This window comes from Glycine soja, chromosome 2, assembly GCF_004193775.1.
Source record: "Glycine soja cultivar W05 chromosome 2, ASM419377v2, whole genome shotgun sequence".
Lineage (NCBI taxonomy): Eukaryota > Viridiplantae > Streptophyta > Magnoliopsida > Fabales > Fabaceae > Glycine > Glycine soja.
In genome coordinates this window covers 42,210,814-42,229,486 of record NC_041003.1, presented here as the reverse complement: position 1 = coordinate 42,229,486, position 18,673 = coordinate 42,210,814, and the positions used below count along the sequence as shown (strand labels likewise).

General features: G+C 32.5%; 2 pseudogenes; one reads left to right on the top strand and one right to left on the bottom strand.

Annotated features, from left to right (window-relative positions):
* Nucleotides 1-81: 81 nt before the first annotated feature.
* On the bottom strand, nucleotides 82-2,965 carry LOC114376423 (annotated as a pseudogene).
* A 3,356-nt stretch (nucleotides 2,966-6,321) lies between these two features.
* On the top strand, nucleotides 6,322-16,259 carry LOC114395485 (annotated as a pseudogene).
* The last annotated feature ends 2,414 nt before the right edge of the window (nucleotides 16,260-18,673 follow it).

Here is an 18,673-nt window from a genome sequence, read left to right as displayed (position 1 = left end):
ATAGAAAAAAATTAAAGTAACAAAAAATATATTAGAATTATATATATATATATATATATATAGTTTCATTACACCAATCCAAATATAATGTCTTTGGGAATCTTTTCAAATCCAAATGACGTAGCTGATATCTAGTTTACTAGAAGAGTTTATAAAAGAAGAAAAAAAAAACAATTATTTTCCCATAATTAATCTTTTCCAATCATGCATGCACCATCCCATATGGCAAGCCACGTACTCAGCCAAGATCAGGCACAATAAAAATACTAAACTCATCATCATCATCTTGGTCATTTAGGACTTCAATCCTAGGCTTTTTGTGGGAAATGTAGGATTTGGAGGTTCTGTTTGAAGCAACACTACTATTGTTATGAGTAACTAGAAGTTGAGGTACTTCAGCTGCAGCCAAGGCTTCCTGAGCAAATTGTTCACCGAAAATACCCACATCTGTAAGCCACTCTAGCTCTGCAAACTGCGGAGCTTCCTTCTGAACACAGAAATAAAGAGTTACAAATATTACAAGGCAAGAGACACATCATAATAAAGTAACTAGTTAACAATTCATAAAGGCCACGATCAAAATTTCCGTATCATTAACCCTTCAACAAAATAATGTGCACATGTATATTTCAAATTATCAAAAATCAAATAAAACTGAAATCAAGTCTCGGGGTTTATTACGAAGTTATTTATTCACCTACTGCTGCTTAACTATTTTGTAAACATAAATAGCCTTTACTTACCTTTGTGGTTCTTTCATAGGAAATTGAATGCTTGATTATGTATAGGCAGTGTGCTAAAATAAATAACAAGGCACAAGACAATCATTTATACAGAATCAATTCAAGAAAAGTTCTTCAATGTAATTTTTGTCCTTATCAATCTCTTGACCAACAAAGAATCAATGAAAAACTAATTGGATTGATTTAAAAAAACAATAACTTAGCTAACCAATTTTCTTGAGGCTGAGGTCTTTTGGATAAATCAATTTTTTCACATTTTCCAGCCACATTAAACCCAATCATAATGTTCACATGCATGTACCATGATGAGTGGCTACAACCATGCTATCGTTCTATATAGAAGTTCAAAGATGTATATAGACAACACATGAAACATGTAATGCTACTAAAGTCTTTCAGTTATAACACTCTAATTACTTAGTTTAGTTACTTCATCACGTATATGTATTATGTAACTCTAATCATTATTATGAAATAAAGTTGTCTTACTTTCTTAGGTGATTCAAAGCCTGTTAGTTCCAATAAGTCATCAACAGCCTATTAGGAGCCTCCAAACAGAAGAGTGCTCAGTCTTCAACACAAAATATGAATGTTGGTTTGTCTTATTGGTATATGAAGGAGGAAAGAACAAAATGAGCAATAATTATACGAAACTTATTACAATTAATATCCATCAGACAATGTTTCCCCCATTTTAGTGAAGGTATTAACTCATACAATATACAAGAAATATCCTAATCCAGATCTCATCAGTTAAACTAGTTCAAGATCCCAATGTCAAGGGTATAATTCAGTCTACAAGTGTCTACGTAATACATTTCACAAGGATGTAGAAAATAGCAAGCAACATTCTCACCATGCACCAACAGAAAGTCTATTTAACTATTAATGTCTTTAAGAAACAAAAAAGAATTCTACTCTTGATGCTTAAATAGATTCAATTGGCAAACAAAAGAGAGAGACTCACTTCATTGGTGGTGCTTGTGCTTCAAATAACGTAGTTATTGGTAGTCACACACAAAGTTTTAGTAAAATGGTGTAATATCATTAACATATCTTTTAGTAACAACTAACAAGCTCAACATAAAAGTAGCACATGAATTAACTCGGAGATGATTTTATATCATAAAACTAGAAGATACACAAATATAATTGAGGTGCTTAATTACTTGGCAAATGCCACATCTGGGAAGCTTGCTTCATAGACATTGAAGAAGAAGCCTTTGGTGCTTGTTTGCAAGCTTGTTTGCAGCATGAACTTCAACGTCACATTTGGCACTCAAAGCAGCCTCATCTGCACAACAAATCATTGTTGTCGGAGCTCTTTCACATAGTTAACATTTGAAGTAGTACTATACTACACAGTTGGTATTTAATGTGGGAAGAAACTGTTGAAGACAAAAAAGGAAGTGACTAGATGAGGATTGAGAGCAGGTGAGGATGCGAAGATAAGGAATTGGATGTTGCATATCAGTTTCTGTAAGAACAATAAAAACAACACGGATTAGTGGGGTTAATTTGTCAAACATGTGTGTGGCTGTGGAGGCATCAACAAGTACAAACCATGTTTAAGTGGCCACTATATTTTCCAGATATTTTTCTATCACTATATGAGAACTGCCTTATATGTATATTTTAAAACCGGATACAACTAATTATTTTGAATAATTGTGAATTTGGATTAATCTCAATTACTATCAATTTATTAGAATGTGTGTTTGCCAATTTTCCAACATTGAAATAAAGAGATACTTAAATGTTCAACTATCCTTGCATTTGATATTTTGCTAGTCAACAAGTTGGCATATCCAATGCTTTCTATGAACTTGTACTAGAGCCAAGGAAATTATAGAACTTAACATAATACAAAATACTGTCCCTATAAATGAAAGAGCTAGAGGACAGACCAACAGACAACAACATCACAAGCTTACAGTACCTTCTTAGCAACAGTGTCATTGCCTTTCTCCCCCTTAAATATTTTATCCATCAATTTGTAGAGAAAATGTCCAAAGGGTCCAGAGTAGGCGAAACCATAGAGCTGCAAACCAATTTGATTTCAAAACTGCTCAGTACTCAAAAAATTTCACTACAAACTTCAATTCTGCTTCATCTTTTGAGAAAAGGTGAAACAGTTAGCACAATATGTTGATTTTGTTTCGATCATTGGTTGAGAGTTATGAAATGGTTAATGGTAAAGACCATACTCTAGTTACCTTCATGGAAAATTCTGATTTTTAGAAAATTCGATCCAGTAGTGTTCATAAGAAGGCAACATCACTTTGGATTAAATAAAAAAATAGTGGTGGGACTTTAGTTATAAAAATATAAAAAATGTTGGAAGAATTGGAAGGGATGCTTCTGCAATGAGCCAGGGTAAATAATTTTCCCTATTAATTTTTTATAAAGAAGAATGTTATATATATATATATATTGGTATAAGAAACATAGACAAATAGATCAAAAGCCCAGTCAGAGGTCGTCTCAATAGAAGTTATACTCTGTATAAATACCAGCATAAATATAGGATAACCATATCGCCCACATACTAAAAGCATAAAAAAGGCCATCCAAAACTATGTCCACTTTGTACTATATTACTAAGTATAGTGGTAAGCGTAGATCTGTCTCTGCGTTAGCTAGCCTTTTTCACAGAGGGCTATCCCAAGAGTATAATCCAAGGACTGGTTCTTTTCAAAAATGAGAGGATGATAGAGGGTTATTCAAAGAATATAAGGACCTAGAAACACTTCATGAGTGAAGGATTCAATGTCAAGGTCCAAAGTCAAGCTTCTACAAGAAGAAATGACCAAGAGGATCAAGGATAGACTACTCATCAAAGACAAAGAAGAAGAAAATCATAAGAGACTAAATTGGAGCACGTTGAAAATTGCTGAATAGCTCACTTAGCCGCACTAACTCGCTAAGCGCAATTCCAGCAATTAGACTTAGCGCGAATGTCTCGCTTAGTGCAAACCTTCAATGAGAATTTACGAAAACTCTTGTTTATTTGTCTAATGGGCTTGAGCTTGATGTAAATAGGTTTGAACGTTTAAGGGATTATTAGAGACTTAGTTATCTTCTTAAGCCTTTGCATAATTGAAATTAAGCTTGTGCTTAGAGAGAGTCTAGCCTCTTTTTTATTTTTAACTGAAAACCAAATTGATTCTTATCAAGGAAATTATTCCTTTATGACAAATCTTCCTTCGACTTATCAATTCTCCGCAGATCGTGGCATCGTTCCGTTCATCTTCTTTATCTTTTTTGTTTTTATGATCTTGTGTTCTTTGAAGGTGAACAATGGTATTCTTGAATTTGCATCTGGAATGATATGGGCCAAGCATTCATGACTTGGATTGCATCAGTTTCCCTTATCAAAAGCAATGATGCATGCTATGAATTCCATTTCTGTAAAAGGAAAATGTTTAATGATAAAGGAAATTATATTTGTTTCTATATCTGTTTATTAGAAAATTAAAAGTTTTGTAAAAAAAATTAAAAATTAAATTGTCATTTAATATTTCAATGGTTTTTTAATCAATAATTATAACTGTTTTGTAATTAGCAATTCAACCTTGCTTGCCTAGAAAAGTTAAATCCGCCATGTATGGGTGTTTAGGCTATCTCCAAAGTCCAACCTAACTTTCTTTTTTTAGTTTTTACATATTTTAAATAGATTTTTCCCTAATAATAATTTGTTCTTACCACTTTTTCCTCCAATCTATTATTTCTCCTTTTACTTTTTACATGACTTAAATGAGTTTCAATATTACACTTGGCTTATTTTTTGGACGAGTACTTTTTATTATATAAATATTATTGGTTTAAATGAGTACTTTTATTATATAAACATTATTATTGTTAAAAGTGGTTTGTTAAATTTATTGACAATATAACAACAAAATTTGACATAATTGATAAATAATATTATTTTTTAAATATATGATCATGAATTTGATTCCTTGATCGTTCATATAAAAAACCATTTATTGAAAGAAAATTAATCTTTTAAATAAATTTTATCTTAAGAAATTAGTATTTAATTTTCAACTAAAGGTATCTACTTTAAAAAACAAACAAACTCAAACAATGTTAAGCATTGACACTTAAATATTAATACTTTATTAGGATTGACAAACGGCACGAACAATTGTGGGCTTTGCTATTTTATTAGGATTTTATGTCAAATATTAATACTTTATATTTATATATCCAACAACCCTTTGAATATTGTAGGCCAATGTGACCACCAAATACGCCATACTAGTATGCTTGTCGTTAGTTAATTAAAGGTGATAACAATACTAACTTAACCAATCATTTTTCAATTTTAGGGACTGTTTTAGAATTTTAATATTTTTAAGGACTAAATTAATAGCTCTCGGTAATTTAGTCCTATTTTTTTAAAGGATAATTTAGTCCTATATTAAAATATTTTGTTTACAAATTTAAGACAAAGATAAAGAAGACTTTTTAAATTGCAAGGTTAACAAATTTTAACTTGAAAAAATCATATTCAACCTTTAGTCATTCATAATTCGCTTGAATTAATATGTGAGATATAAAGTGTATTGTGTTGTTTTTCTATTCTCGAATCTCCTCATCAACTCTCTCTCTAGGACAGAAATTATATTAAATCATTTTTATATTTAAAATTTTAAATTAAATGATAATATAGTTGAGATTATTTTTAATTAATTAACCATCTAAAGAACACAAGTTATTTTCAGGTAATCTAATTTAATTAATTAAACATGATCAATGAGTTGTTATAAGAATAAATGACAAATTGAGTAATTGAATAAAATAATGAAAAAATTCAAAAAATTGTCTAACCAACATGTGACAATGATGGGACAATTTTAATGAGATTTAATTATATTTTTATTCTTATTTTTTTAATTTTTTTTTACAAATTTACAGCTAACAAATTAAATTATCTTCAACTTTTAAAAAATATATGAATTTTCTTTTATCAATTTACTCATAACATAATTATACTTTTTACTTTCAATTATTATTTTTTTGACAAGTTTTACATTCAATTTTTTTATTTTTTTTCAAAATTTATCCCTAACTTTCATGTTTATTAATGAATAAACGGCATAAGATAAAATTCACAATTTTTTAAAAAATTATAGATATAATACATTAAAAGTAAAATTTATATAAAAAAGAATAAAAAGTACAATTAATTCTTTTAATAATAGTATTGCTAACAGAATCAATACAAAAACGAATGTGGTCAATTCACGACAGCAAGTCTATTAGTAAGCTCTTTTAATAATCTTTCTTTCTACCTAAAAATAATCTTCAACGGCACTACATTTTGATGAAATAGAGACAACTTAAAAAAAAAAAACAACTTTGAGCCAAATTTGTATTGAGTTTTCTTAATCAATATTTTTAGGATATTGATCATGAAATAAAAAGAAAAAATATTTACTCTAAAAATCATAAATAATTAAAAATCTAATTTTAGGTATTTTAACAAAAACTTTTTTAATCAGTATGATTCTCTGCAAAAGCACTTGTAAGCATTTGTATTTACTCAAAGTGTAGCACGTCACATGTCATCGACGCGAATGCGCTTGCCTTGGAACTGCAAAAGCAACCAAACCAAACAAGGAGGCCACGCCATCGTCAATCAATTTTTTTATTTAAAAAAATACTACCTCGTGGGTCCACTCCAGGCAAAACGCCACCGTTTCACTCCACAAGTCCACACCATCACCTTCCTCACTCTCTGTGTTGCGTTCAACCACCACCACTCCTCTATCTTCTCCCTTGAACTCTCTCTCTCGCACACCGAAACCGAAAGCGATATATATACAGAGAGAGAGAGAGAGTAAGATGAGTGCACTGCACGCGAGGTGGAGAGAAAGAAACTAACTCACCGAACAGTGAAACTTAGGCATTCTGAATTTGAGCTTCGCTTAGTAGTTCCGAGTGTTTGTTTGACTTCGATGGCTTCGAATTCCGAGCTGGTGCGAACCGTTGTTGAGTCGGCGCTGGGCGTTTCGGTTTCCGATTCGGTGCTGGTGATCGGGCTTCTCGTGTTCGTGTGGAGGAAATCTTCGGATCAGAGCAAGGACCGAAGCCGCTCGCGGTGCCGAAGCTTCTGGTGAAGGAAGAAGAAGAAGAAGAAGAAGAAGACGCTGGTTCGGGGAAGACCAGGGTTGCCATTTTCTTCGGAATTCAAACCGGTACCGCTGAGGGCTTTGCCAAGGTGCGTGCGTGTATGGATATTTATTACTTTTTTGCCACTTTTTTTTTTAGGTGATTTTAGGTTGCTGCTTTTCAATTTCGTTGAATTGGGAGTTAGAAGTTGGGTTGGATGGATAAAGGAGGAGGGAAGGGAGGAAAGGTCGTCGGTTCGATCCCCTCTCCTAATAAAACAACTAACATTTCTAACAACTAACATTTCTAACATTTGACTTTCAAAAAAAATAAAAATCGTTGAATTGATTATTATAGATATAAAGTGTTAATAGTTATTCCTGGGAATGTTTTTGAGGGAATATTTGTTTGTTTGCTTTTCAAGTGTCAAACTAAAGTGATTCGGATAGTGGACCGGGGATGCTTAAGATAATGATTCTTTAGAACTCCTTTTTCCTACCCCGGAGAATGTGCTATTGTTTTCACGTCTTGGTAACAAATGATTTTATGCCTTTTATTTGTAAACAAGGATAGTGTATAGTTTGGGAGTTTGGGCTAGAGCTGCTAGTATTAAATGAGTTGGACTGATGCAGGTTAAAAAATTAGTCTAGGAGTGCTTGATTAGGTTTTGGTACTTGGAATATTGGTATTTTGACAGACATGTCTTTGGAGGTAATGGATACTTTGATTTGGAGAAGGATTAATAATACGTATCTTTAATAAACTGAATGAGTTGGAGAAAAGTTTAAGGAAAGGAACTAGACACAACAGGGTCTAAACTTTGGTACACTGGAATAGTTAGAGGAAGGATTCAGTGAGTATTATTGTGGACAAGAATTTGAAAGAAAATGTGGTGAATGTAAAAGTATTAGAGACGAGATTTTTTAACTTCAAAATTAATGGTTCAGTGGGAGACTATCAATATTATCAATGCTTATGCACTGCTAGTAGAACTGCGAGACACTTTTGAAAAGAAAAGTTTTTGGAAGATTTTGAAGGGGTTGGTTCAAGGTTTTGCACAAGAAGAAAAGATTCTCACAGGCAGAGATTTAAATGGACATGTTGGTAGTGAAGTAAGGCAATTTACAAGAACTCATGGTGGTTTTGGCTTTAGAGAGCTAAATGAGAAAGGATAATCTGTTCTTGATTTCGCAATGGTATATGATTTCAATATTATAAACACTTGTTTTCAGAAGTGACAGAAACATCTAATTGCTTATAAGAGTAATACCTCAAGGTCACAAATTGATTTCTTTTTTATAAGGAGTTCCGATAAAAGAGTTTGGAAGAAATGCAATGTAATTCCACGAGAAAGTTTTATTACACACAACAGAGTCTTGATCCTTAATGTTCCTTTTAAAAAGTTGTAAACACTAAACAATAAATCTGAAAAGTTACAAATCCAAGAATCAAGTGGTGACAACTCAAGCATTATCAATCCCAGATTATGGTGCAGAACAGCCAACCTCAAAACCTCTATTATAGCAGAATAATGGATAGTGGGGTGAAACAGAAATGAAAGTTAGAAATAAGAGAAAGAAAACTTTGCATGAAGGGACAATCCAAAGCTTTTAAGGAGTTTTACTGAGATCTTGGGGGCTAAGAATGGAGAATGGAAGATATATAAGCTTGCCAAAAATATGGAAAGGAAATCATGAGATTTTGGACTAAGTAATATATATCAAGGATGAAGAAGGAAAAGTTTTGGTTATAGACCAAGATATCAAAGATAGGTGGAGAACTTTTTTTATAAGCCTTTTTAATGATGGGTAAGGATCATCCTGTAATATAGAAGGATTAGAAATCCAAGAAGATGAACTCAATTTGACCTACCATCACAAAATTTGAGTTGTAGGTAAAAGAAGCTCTTAAGAGGATGAATAATGGTAAAATTGTTAATCCTAATGGTATTTCTGTGAAAGTTTGGAAAATGTAACTCCTCACATTACAAGTCGATTTTGTGGGTTAGAGTTAGGCCCTAATTTCAAATTCTAAGAGCACCACAAGAAAAAGGATGCTGGTTGTGTCAATTTGGAAATGACTCCCTGCAATTACATGTTCATAATTGACTGATTATGGCATTTTCTAATTTTAGCTAGAAAATCATTATGACATAATACATTTTTGTAATGATGAAGCTAATGCCACTATTTCCAAAAGGCTTGAATTAAAGGGGGATTTTGTTGTTTTCCTAAGAGCACTATGCATTTATACCTGCAGTCAAGCATGTATATGCTTTATAATCACAACTTTTATTTGCTCTTTATATTTTTATTATAGGCTTTGGTAGAGGAGATCAAGGCTAGGTATGAAAAAACAGCTGTCAAAGTTGTTGACCTGGTAAGTTGGCCTGGGATGAAATTTTGGCAATCCCTCTGTTATGGTTGTAGTGGGGAAAATGTGGTACTTTTTAAAATGTTTTTGTTAAGGGGACTTTCAGAAAGTCTTCCAAACTAGTGACTCGTGGAATTATTCTATAGAAACTCCAAAAGGTAAAATGTAGCTAACTGGATGTGGCTTAAGTATTTGATGTATATAAATTGATCTAGGATGACTATACAATGGATGATGATCAATATGAAGAGAAGCTGAAGAAAGAGTCAGTTGCATTTTTCATGTTGGCCACATAAGAATTATGCACATAAAAAATGGTCGGAAACTTGAAGTTCATCATCATTATTATTATTATTTTGAAATCTATGTTGTATTTGATGCATGGGTGATGCTAGGTGCACCCAGCATTATTGCTGATGCACCCTGCATTTTAAGTGAATGGGCAAAAATGTCCTTCTCATGTTGATCCGTATGACTCATATGGATCAACTTGATCCGTATGACTCATATGGATCAACTTGATCTGTATGACTCATACGGATCAACTTGATTCGTATGTTTCATACAGATCAACTTGATCCGTATGATCTATACGGATCAACTTGATCCGTACAGATCATACGGATCAACTTGATCCGTACAGATCATACGGATCAACTTGATCTGTACTTATAACTTACACATACGGATCAACTCATGCACACCCAGCAAAATGCAGTAAAATGGCATACCTTAAATGCCGACGACGACGAAACAACCACCGCAACAATCACCACCGACCCATAACACTTTCATCTCGACCCAAGCAGCAACTCTCTCAACAATGAAAAATCAACACGAACCAACAACAGAGGGAGAAAGCGAAGAAAAAAACAATGGAGGCGTAAGAGAAAAAATAACACTGCAACCAACTTCAAAAGGAAGAAGACACCAGGGGCATTTAGGGAATTAAAAACAATTGCTGGGTGCACAAGCAATAATGCTGGTGCACCTAGCATCACCCTTGATGCATTTGGACCTGACATGGTAGATATGGAGATGGAAAGCCAACTGACAATGCTGCAAGATTTCACAAATGGTTTACTGAGGTTTGTAGTATTACATCCCTTTTCTAAGAAAATCCAAGATTTGATGTCTCTCTCTCTCTCAGCTATACTTAAAAGGATTCAAAGTTTTGGGGACATAATTTTAGGTTAAAGACGACAGGGGTACCTGGCTTCAACAGCTCACATATGGTGTTTTTGGCTTAGGTAACCAGCAGTATGATCATTTTAATAAGGTAAAATTCAGATGATTTTAATTTTGTTTATTTGACAAAAACAGTTCATCATCTGATCATCTTTTCTTCTGAAACAGATAGGTAAAATAGTTAATGAAGAACTTAGTGAACAAGGTCTGTTATCTCATCAACTGTATTTTCTTGTGACCTCATAAAATCAAATTGGTATATATGCTCCTTTTTGATTGCATGATTCTGCTGGCATTATTACCTGGGAAAAGCTAAGGAGCTTGATATGTTTATTCATCAATATCATTTGTGGTGAAGATGTTTGTTTTCCTCCCCAAAATCCATTTATTTTCTTGTGTGATTTTGTTTTGTTAGCTTAGCATGGGCTGGTGCTTTAGTATGTTATATCCAAAGTTTTTAGTATGGCAGTATGCCATATTTGATACTAGAAATCTATTGGATGGAAAACTGTTCTGATACTTGCAGAAAATACTATAACATATTTGTTGGAAAATTTTGTTATGTATATTGGCTTCAAAATTCAGATATACCAAGCCCACTTACTAGACTTCACTTATATTTTGTTGGTGGAATTTAATTATATACAAGTATAGTGTATTTTTAACAATATAGGAAGAACTTGTATTGCTAAAGTATAGATTTAAATTTTTTGCGAATTTATGTTTAAAATTCAAGTTATATTTATGGGAAGTGAAAACATGAATCTAAGTTTTTAGTTTTAAACAAGGCTTAAATGATGTTAAAGTAGTTTTCAACTTTGCATAGATATCTTATATGCAGGCTTGTGTTTGGCACAGGTGCTAAGCGTCTTGTTCCATTGGGGCTAGGTGATGATGATCAATCCATTGAGGATGATTTTGTTGCATGGTAAGTATAATCCTGTTATTTATAAGATTCACTGGGGAATATATAAAAATTGTATGAAATGTGGTGTGTGGCTATTGCTTTTCTCCATTTAGAATGTTTCTGGATTTGCTTTTCCTTTGCAGGAAGGAATCTCTATTGCTTTTCTCTATGTTTCTGATTTTGTTGCTTGGTAAGTATAATCCTATTATTCATAAGATTCACTGGGGAATATATAAAAATTGTATGAAATGTGGTGTGTGGCTATTGCTTTTCTCCATTTAGATGTTTCTGAATTTGCTTTTCCTTTGCAGGAAGGAATCTCTATGGCCTGAGTTGGATCAGTTGCTCCGAGATGAGGATGATGTAAATACTGTATCTACTGTTTATAAGGCTGCTATTCCTGAATATCGAGTGGTTATTCATGATTCCACTGTCACATCTTGCAATGATAATCAATTAAATGTAGCAAATGGTAATGCTGTGTTTGATATTCACCATCCTTGCAGGTATTTGAAGTTGTGCATGTTGATTTATGGCTGTTGTTATTTTTTTACTAAACTTGAAAGCTTGATACCATGAAACTGTTGTATCTTTCTTGAAGGGTTAATGTTGCTGTTCAAAGAGAACTTCACAAATTTGAGTCTGATCGTTCTTGCATACATTTGGAGTTTGACATATCCGGGACTGGCATAATGTAAGTTGGACTATGTGTTTCTTTGCAAAGAATAAACTCATTTTTTTGGTAAGCAAGAAAACAATAACAGGACCAGGCCACAAGATAAAAAAGAAAGAACGATAGCCATGGGCAATTACTATTATATTATATCTTTTATGATTTTTAAATAAACTCTTGCAATTTTTTTTTGTTTGAGAACTTATGTATTTATTTTAAAGATATGATAGGATTATTGTGGTGACAATTTACTGATTTAGTTCTTTTTGGATATGATGTGGTTGTACTTGTAAGTATTATAATTTCTATGGGTTTTAAAATGTTATTCTAGTATTATTTTGCCTGAGAATAGAGAGGGTTGTGATCCTGATTTAGGGTGATATTTCATTGATTTGTTGTATAGTTTCCTTAGATAGCTTGATGCTAATTCCTAATTTTTAGAGATTGATTCAGACGCATTGTATATAAATATGTTGTACAAATCATTCATAATGCATATAAGAAAGTATTCTCTGTCAGTTTCAACTTTCAACTGTTAACCATTAAGTAATCAGGTGGATGGTTTTGTTTGATCTTTCTCAGATATGAAACTGCTGACAATGTGGGTGTTTTTGCTGAAAACGATGATGAAGCTGTTGAAGAAGCTGGAAAGTTGCTGGGTCAGGATTTGGATTTGGTGTTTTCCCTTCTCACTGATAATGAGGATGGTACTCCTCTTGGAGGTTCTCTGCCTCCTCCTTTTCTTGGCCCTTGCACACTGGGCTTTGTTTTGGCACATTATGCAGATCTCTTGAACCCTCCACGCAAGGTTTTTATGACCTTCACTGACTGTGTTTTCCATTTCTTTTATTTTTTCTCTTATTATGTAGTATATAATTGCTTTTACTTATTATAAGTATAACAATATGTTTCAAAAGATTTTTCTTTTAAGAAAATAAAGGAAGAAATAGTTAGCTGTGCTTCTCTTTCAGGCTGCTTTAGTGGCTCTGGCTGCACATACTTCAGAACCAAGTGAAGCAGATAGATTAACGTTCCTTTCATCTCCTCAGGGGAAGGTTGAAAATTTTGCTAGAGTTATACTGTTTCTGTTTTCAAGTTGAGACTTTTCTATATTTTCCTCTGTTAATAATAGTTTTGAAAATTTTTGTTTTCCAGGATGAGTACTCCAAATGGCTGCTGGGAAGTCAGAGAAGTCTCCTTGAGGTAATGGCTGAGTTCCCCTCAGCAAAACCACCGCTTGGTGTGTTTTTTGCTGCAGTAGCCCCTCACTTACAACCTTGTTATTATTCTATTTCATCCTCGCCTAGGTGATTATCTTATACTATCTAAAATATATGAACAAAGTTTTAAGAGAGAAGTGGCCATAAAATAATGTTGTTTAGTTTTTATATTCTAGGTTTTCCTCGCAAAGGGTACATGTAACTTGTGCCTTGGTATGTGGTCCAACTCCTACAGGAAGAATTCACAAAGGAGTATGTTCAACCTGGATGAAGGTATCAACTTTTGATGGATTCACTTTGTGCTATCAAATTCTTGTTTCAATGTCTTGGACTCTTTTTTCATAATCTTTGTATGAATTTCCCCAATCAAGCTTTATTATATCTGACCTGAATCTCTCAAATTATCAGAATGCCATTCCCTTAGAGAAAAGCTGTGACTGTAGTTGGGCTCCTATTTTTATCAGAACATCAAACTTCAAGTTACCAGCTGATCATTCCGTTGCTATTATTATGGTTGGTCCTGGTACAGGCTTGGCACCTTTCAGGGGATTTTTACAGGTACGTTAACATTTTACAGATGTTTTGTAGTTTTTAAATATTTATGAAAATCAGGTTGCTAGCTTTTGCATAATATTAAATGAAGAGGGAAAATTTTGGGGTGGAGGTGTAGAATAGAAAGTGAAGGATAGAAAGGAAACATTGGAACCAAAAAGAAAAGTACGTAAAATCAAGCACAATATTGAGCTAAGATATGAAATATCTAATTCTGATTCCATGAGAATCAGAAGCTCCAATTCAAGTCCCAGTTTGTTGGAAAAATCTGGTTTACCTAAATGATTAAATGGTTGTTTGGGAATATAGTTTGTTTTGTTTTGTAGGAAGTAATCATTTTTTTTTCAATTTTTTTAAAAAAAATTGGCAAAAGTAAGAGATGATTTCTTTTAAATAAATTGAATCAATACACACTAATTTCTAGATTTCCAAAATGTTCCTGAATAACATTGATACTGTTGAATACATGAACTTAATTTATGGTAAGACTCTGCTTTTTAATTGTTGCATTATCTTTTATTTACCCAGGAAAGATTGGTCCTCAAAGAGGATGGCGTTCAACTTGGTCCTGCATTACTCTTCTTTGGATGTAGGAATCGACAAATGGTAAAATAATTGCTTGGTGGGCTTTCAATCCTGATGGAGTTTTAGAATGATCCAGGATTTTCCTGTGTATAGGATTTTATTTATGAGGATGAGCTAAAGAATTTTGTGGAACAAGGTGCTTTGTCAGAGTTGATAGTCGCATTCTCGAGAGAGGGACCTGAAAAGGAGTATGTTCAACACAAGATGATGGATAAAGTAAGCGTCATTATCAACCTAGTTGGCAACAGATGCACTATGGATAAATTTTTTGATTGCATTAGTTCTGTGTGCAGGCAGCAAATCTGTGGAATTTGATTTCTCAGGGGGGTTATCTTTATGTTTGTGTGATCCTAAGGGCATGGCCAGAGATGTTCATCGGACTCTTCTTACCATTGTCCAGCAGCAGGTACTGATGCCTAATTGTCTTTTTTCATCCCTCCCTTTCCCCAACCTTGGAAGTGTCCATTTCGGTTATTCCTCATCATTTTTTACACACACACACATATATATATATATATAGAGAGAGAGAGAGAGAAGGAATCAAGGTACTCCAAGAGTAACTTTAAAAGAATTACCCTCCATCCTCACCATTGATTTTCTTTTAATCTAATGGTTCTAATGAGTAACTCACCTTTAACCATTAGATTAAAAAAGAAATAAATGGTGGAGATGATGAATCCTGGAGTAACTTGATCTCTTCCCATATAGATATAGGGGTTTGCTAACATACTCCAATCAAAAAACAAGTGAGTGTATGTTAGTAAATCCCATATTGTTTTGAAAATAAATAATGACTCCATCACCTTATGTCCATTTTTCTTTGCAGTGTCTTTTTATAGACCTAGGGGGCTTTAAAAGTTATCTGGAAAAGATGATTATTTTTTCTAAACTTTATTTTATCCTTATTGATAATTGATAATTAAGAGTTGCCATGAATGTGAGTTGATTGTGGAACATTTTTCCCTATCTCTCACTTCATTCTGATTTAGCCTTAACTTCAGTTTTCAGAAGCTGAGTAGGTTAGGGGTTGACCTGGACTACCTCCGTAGTTACTGACCCTGTTTTGTACCCATCTGCTGATTTTACTGGACTTGCTTATGCTCTGTGTACATTAATCTTTTATTTAGTTTACTCAATTGACTTCTTTGAATTATCTATAATTTTAAAACTTTTGCAAAGCATCAAATTTATAATACCGTCCTTTCTTCTGACGCTTTAGTCAATACACTATATGTGGATTTTAGGAAGAGTTTATAGGAACTTATTTGATGAAGTTTATCAAAATAAGTTTTTAATTTATTCCAATAAGTTTCATGGTTAAAGTTGACAAGCTTTTTATTGAATAAACACTTAATTTTTGCCTGATTGCATCTTATGTTAATCAAAACTATGTCTACAACCATGTTTCTGGGTTTAATTTCAGGAAAATGTGGACCCTTCAAATGCAGAGGCTATAGTAAAAAAATTCCAGATGGATGGACGTTATCTTAGAGATGTCTGGTAAATTTTCTGATTATTCATCTGTCTGGGTTTTGGCACCCTTGCTATTTGGTGTGTTAAGTTCAAGATTGGTTGAAGGATATTTGATACCCTGCTATCATGGAGTTTTGGGACACCAATGATGGAAGGCTGAAATTTCTTTGAGAAAACAAATCGTTTTTGTGGACATTTGTGTGGTTTTCTTATATTTTTCTCTTAATATTCTCTCTTATCATGATATTTGAACTAGGATTATTTTTAGAGAGACTGATAGATAGCTTCGTAGATGATTTATAGCACGTATAGGTCGCACTTGGTTATTTCCAATGGCCATGTATCAAGTTGTAGGAATTGGTAATGAATAAGCACTCAATTGATGAAATAATTCTTCTAGTTGATGAAAATTGTTTATAGTGCTATCATAGCTTCATTTTATAATTTGATATTCTTAATAGCTTTAGGCTTACTCTTGCAGTAACTGTGTGGAACACAAAATTCTACACTTAAAATGTAAAGTCTCAACAACATTGATCTTACAATTGTGAACGATGGTTGTGCTAAGGGCTAAGAAAAGTTGGAACGAATACTCTTACGTGAATTTTCAGTCATATGTTGTATCTATCTCTATTTTTGTAAATATTAAATAGGGAGGTTTTATCAAAATTGTGATTGTTGAGGATGAGAGAGACATTTTTTCTCATGTCACTTGAGAGTTGAGAGAATCCATTTATTAGAAAAGGGGTTAATCTATTTTAGATAAAGCACATCAACAAGTCTTTGAGGAAAACACTCCTATAAGACCCCATAGATAGATTCAATCAACACTTTTCTTTTTTTGAGAAAATTCAAATTTACGCTATTGCTCTATGTAATAGATATGCATGATTGAAAAGGAAATTTACTAGTTAACTATCAGTTTAAAATTCTCTGTATCCAAAAATTTTGTGAGATTTCAATATTAATAAAAGGTTATATCTTTTCATTAAATTTCCCTAACACAATAGCACTAGAGTTTCCCACTCATTCAACCTTGTCTCCAATTGTCTTAGTCTTGTTTGGTGGTAGTGACTCTGAAGGAGACTTGTCACTTCCTCTTTCAATCATCATAGTGCTATTAAACCTAGCTCGAACCAGTACGTAAGACCAGTTCAATTGTGAAAGTTTTTTCATACACACTTTTTTTAATGTCATTTTTCATAAGTAGTTTTTCAACAAGGCTCTTGAATAAATCACAAAAAAAAAAAAACAAAACTTTAGACCATGGAATTCAAATTACCACCAAACCAAGTTATTTTGCTATAGAATTGACAATATATATATATATATATAAAGTAATAATATTATATATCAATTTGAGTGGTTCAATTAATAGATCACAGGTCTAACCATTAATCTAGTACTCTTATTGAGACAATGACCTATTCAATTATGATAACCCTACTAGTCATTCCTTTCTTCATTGTTATCTCTATTGTTGTCCCCACTTTCAACACACCATTGTACAAGGCGACCATCACAATCCCATTCTCAAGGAGAGGAGACCTCAACAACCCAATATACCACACCCGTAGCATTCACAAAAATCGAGACGTGAAACTTGATCGATATTGAAGCATATCGAATAACATCAATCCATATACAAGAAATTTTGTTTTCAACAAGGTTGTGTATTTTAGAACCGAATCTGCCTAAATCCAATTGTTTGTCCGTCCCTACCTCAAACTATACAAGATCATGATAAATTTATTCTAGGATAATGATAGGTTTTACATATGTTGTTTAGACAATATTAATTTTAAAATATGAAACTTTAATTGTGTATTGAATAAGTGTTTATTATATAAGTACTTTATGTATATAACTTATTTTTATAATTGAAGAATAAATGAAGTTATTTTTTATATAAATTATAAGCTGTTTGCACAAACTATCTTGAAAAACTTATTAAACTAATATAAAAATAACTTATAAATATATCATAAATTATGCTAAATACTTGATCTAAGTATAGCAACATTATTACTTTTTGGTGTGGTTTAAGGTTTAGATGATACTCACTATAGGGATATAACAACATTATTTATTAAAGGCACTAGTTCAATTGAAAAATGGTATAATGACATGATTTTTTTGTCAATTATGATAAAAAAAATTATTGATTAATTATGAACATATGAATATCTTAATATTATAAATATTCATCACATTTTTATTTTTCATCTTTTTTTTAATGGTGTGTCATATCACTTGTTATTAGACATGGCAATGGGGCGGGAACGAGTATTGTCTTTCTAATCCCCGATCCGACTCCTCAACATGTTCTCATACTCCCTGATCTCGTCTCGTATCCAATTCAAATTAGAAAAATAATTTTTTTTAAAGAAAATATTAAAAATTTGATTTTAGAAAAAATAAATTGATTATTAAACATTTATTTTTAACTACTTTTATATCAATAAATTTATTATAGTGCATGTGTCTATAAAAATCGTTAAGAAAAGAATATTAAATTATGTAAAAATTCTAAAATAAAATTAACTAGTAATAAAAATTCTAGGCCTTTTGATTAAATTATGCAAAAATTCTAAAAATTTTAAGTGGCGGGCGGATCCGGGTTCGGGTCGGGACGGATGTAGTAATCTCATACCCATATCCGTACCCGACTTTTGGTTATTGAAAAAAACCTGAACCCGAACTCATACTCAATCAACTTGAGTATTACCCGTCAAAGTTGGAACGGATTCGAACGGATATCCACAGGTATGCATGTACGGATATTCTTGCCATGTCTACTTGTTATATTTATATATATCACTTCTCTATCTCATATTTC